This window comes from Falco cherrug, chromosome 1 (assembly GCF_023634085.1).
Source record: "Falco cherrug isolate bFalChe1 chromosome 1, bFalChe1.pri, whole genome shotgun sequence".
Taxonomy (NCBI): domain Eukaryota; kingdom Metazoa; phylum Chordata; class Aves; order Falconiformes; family Falconidae; genus Falco; species Falco cherrug.
The window spans coordinates 95450047-95454378 of NC_073697.1; positions in this window are offsets into that span (position 1 = coordinate 95450047).

Here is a 4332-nt window from a genome sequence, read left to right on the forward strand (position 1 = left end):
AGATTACCAGGGAAACAATCACTGGGTTGGACCTTCAGCTGCAGCAGCAAGAGCCTTCGGTGTCTGCTCACAGATAACCTCGCTCAGCTTCAGCACATCACTGAATCTTTTAAAGATCTGAGGGGAGTTTTCTTGCTGGAAAGGGAGAGACGTTCTTTGGGCACACATCCTTCCGTGAGTAGGGGAGAGTCTTTTCCTTGTGCCACTTCTACAGAGCAGCTGCAGCTGGTTTGGCTGCTTTAAATACTCCCAGGATGCTTGGAAACTGTCCTCTCACTGCCCTTCCCAAAGCTATGGATGCTCTGATGACCACTCACTACCCAACACACCCCTAACCCCTCAAAGGTACCAAGCAGATGGATGTCAACTCTTCCAAAGAAGGTGCCCAGAGGCACACAGGCACTCACAGCAGTCCCACTGCTTCTTTTCAGTGCCACTTTTGCTCTGAAATGCTCATGTGACACGGGTCTATCTGGCTGCAGGCAACAAGCCAGACAAACCATGCTGGAGGGTAAGAAAAATATTTCCAGACCCAGGAAGCGTACAAGTGCCATGGGCTGGCTGGCTGAGAGGGGAGGAGAACACTCCAGTGCTCCTGGGCAAAGGGCACGGCCAGCCTGAGCAAAGACCGACCCATTGCTCGTCTAGCTGTGTCTCCCAAGTTGCCAGTCCTGCCACGTGTCCCCGCAGGGCTCCCGTTCCAGCCACCTTCAGAGAAGCACAGCACCCTGCGAGGACTGTCATCCTAAAGAAAGCGGTTCCTAGCTCCTGCCCCAAAGAACGTGCCCAGTGGAACGGAGGAGCTGTTAGAGCTGACAGAAGAAATGTCACAACACAGAACAACTCCCCCCTCCCTTCCCTGACCACCCAAAGTCATGGTTACAAGAAAAATCCTCTAGACCTTGGAGGATTAACTGGTAGCACTGGGCAGGTACTGCTGCCATCTAATGGAAAGCAGCATTTCAAAAGAAGCAATTTCAGGTAATGTTGCCAGGCAGAACATGCGATTTTCTAGGGCTTTAAGCAGCCTACCCTGTCGTTCGTTCTTTCAACTGAAAGTCTCAGGGCACTCCTAAGAAAATATAAAGCAAAAGTTCCCATTTGTAAGGCAAATGGGACAGAGGACCAAGCATGGCAGGACGGGTCTGGGGGTGGCAGAAGCGGGGTGCTGTTCCCTCTGGAACGCAGCCATCCTTCCTCCCTTCTGTACTGCCGGGATTGGGGAGCCAAACAAAAGCAGCCAGTAACTTTTTAAGTTTAGTAAAATCATTTATATACACCAATGCGTAATATTTACAAGATAATACTGATCCAAAATAAACTAATGTATTACAGATAACACTGTAAAGGAGAAATGAAAACATTTTAATACACAGAAGTTAAACATGGCATATGAGGACAGACTCGGATTTCCAAAAGAAAAACCTGAAGTAATGACAGCAAAACTTTGACATGTTGCTATTTCCAATCAAAAACTCTTTCACCTAGTCAAGTTCTTCTAACCTTTATATATATATATAAAATATATTATATATATATATATTAAAATAATCAAGTCACAGGAGAAGTCAGATATACATAAAATTTTGCAAAGGTCAAATGATTTCAGAGATTTTTCAATTAAATAAAATTCTAAACCCTATAGAACTTTCCCATATCCTTTTAGTGTTTGCACAAAGAACGTCTTCTTTGATCCCACACAACCCTTCCATCTCAAGATATTTACAATATTCACAGTCTGCTATAAACAATCAGTAGATTTATTACCAAGTAAAACCTTACGTAATCAAGACAAGTATCTTGCATTTATGTCAACTGAACAAGAAAAAAAACACAGGAAGGAGAAAGTAAAATACTACATTAAAATACATAAATGAAGCTGTTAAAGTGTATTTAATTTTGAAACCTAGAATGTAACTTTTTAAAGAGTAAAAAAAATATCAACTTTCTCATAGAAATAAAACCATTTGACCTTGAATCTTCAAATTGTGTTTTCTTAATCTGTCCCTCCCTCTGTTTTAGATGAGGCCATTCGTATTTATCACTGACAATAACATCTACGGTAAATCCATAAAAAGCAGTTCCTTATCACAAAAGCCCTTTGAAATGTAACTTCCCTCCAGACACCAAAACACTTTATGGTCAGTCGGAAAAGTACCCACCTCACCACCAGCAGCAGCTTGAAATTACTGTTGTGTAAATTAAGGAGGAAAGGATGGACCCTCCAAGGCACGGTCAGATCCCATCCTCTCAGCTCATTTCTGAGCTGCCTCGGATGTCAGCAAGCAGTAGTTGCTCTCCCATCCCCAGTGCTCCCCACTATACCAAACACACACGGGCACTGCAGAAACAGGCTGAAGCAGTTTCCTCCGGAGCCTTACAAAACGGCACACAAGGCTTGCTGCCGTCGTCTTTAATGCAACAGAACCCGACAGAAAAACCAGGTCCCCGTGTGTTAGAGCCCACGGGGCTCACATGGTGCTCGGATCGTACCAGGCTGTGGCACGGCAGCAGTCTTTGCTGACTGAGAGCCACTACAATCTGATTCGGTTTTCTGCTCAAAAGCTCTGGCTTCCAAGAAACTGTCCGAGTATTTTCCTCTTTGGAGGGCAAAGGGATTTTTTTTACACTCCCATTCAAACAAATGTGATTTCTTTGTTTCTTTCTCTATTTGCCACGCTTAAAAGTTCCAATACAGTAAGATTTCCCAGAAAAAAGCCCATGGATTTCACGTTACAAAGGAAATGATCTACTACCTTTAAAGATCATGCGGATGTTGACAAGACCTAAAACTTAGGGCAAGGACAGAAATGAATATAATAGGGCCTGCAAACTTGCTGGTACTTCCAAGAAATTACAAATACTCTTGCCTCTTGCCAACTCTCTACAGTTGTCATTGATACATGTCAGTGCACAAACATTCCATGTAGTGTCAGAGGTACAATTCTGGCTTACACAAAAATTCCCTATTTCCATCAGAGAACATGATGGTCAAGTAGGGACTGTGGTTCTTACTCTGTGATAAATCAGGCATTGGAAAACTGTCAACAGGATTAAAAGAAAGCTGACAAGTTGCTGACAAAGAATGGGAAATGAAGTATCTCCTTCATGTAGAAAAACTAAGTCACTGTTTACAAAATTGTATAGAAAGAGTCAGACACTGGTTTGCCATCCAAGCTAAAGGTTGCCAGGAAGTCCGGTATAGAAAAAAGACAAAAAAGAACAAGGCTGGACTGCCGTAAGAGTAAATTGGGAGATTCATGGCTCAGGTTTGTAAATGTAAACCCAAAATTAATGAGCTATGAAATATAACAATAATGTTCAAGAGTCATTACTAATAGTCCTGAATTGGCACTTCAGTCTGCAGACCAAACTCATTCAACGTCTGCACAGGTATAGTACCAAAATATCTCTATAAAAAGCCTTCAACCGGTCTCAAAAGAAAGAAAAGCATCAGAAGGTAGAAAACTAGAAATATGTACAGATTCTTTTCATTTGTTTGTTTAATTAAGATTAAAAAAGCAGCTTTTGGAGCCAATGTTCCAGACTAGTGTAAGAATCTGCCCTGGGCAGCCTCATGGTCCAGGCAGCGAAAGGACATGTGTCAAGGAGCAGCCCTGGATCTGTTGCTCCCCCAGGAAGAGCTCAAAGGCATCAAAGGGATGGGGAGCCTGGACTCCAGAAGGTGACACAAGAGAAGGATCACCGGTGGATCCACACAGCAGCACTACGACCCTTGCCAGGATGATCTCTTTCAAACAAGAGGACAAGTTTGAAACCAAGTGTTGGATCTTCTAAAAAGGAAAGAATGGAGGACACGGGTAAAACACGCACAACTTCTGGTCTGGGGGTGAAGCAAATTAACCCCATGCTTATTTTTGTCCATAGAAGATCCCATCATGAAAATAAAAACAACTTGTACGTAAGTAAGTAGAACATTCTTCTATCCTGCTGCTGAACAACATGATAAAAAGAGGAATCTTATGCTGAATGGCCAATTCAGCCTTAAAAAAGGTCTGAGGAAGATGGGGAAGAAAGAAAGAAAGAGGGCTACTGATCAGAACTGAAAAATACAGCAAGCGTGTGGCCTCAGGTGCCCTTGGTGAGGCCCAGTGTGGCTCTCGGGTCGTCTAGCAAAACCAGAAGGCTATTTAGTTGCCTCTACATAAAGACGCAGAATTTAGGCGCAAAGGGTAGCTATGAAGTTTTCACAGCACTTGCTTCAAGTACTTACTCAGCAGGGTGTTGAAAAACTGTGGCTGTCTTGTTCACATAAATAGTCATTGCAGCTGGCTGTATGTATAGCAGATGGAAGGCAGCTTCTGCAACTGG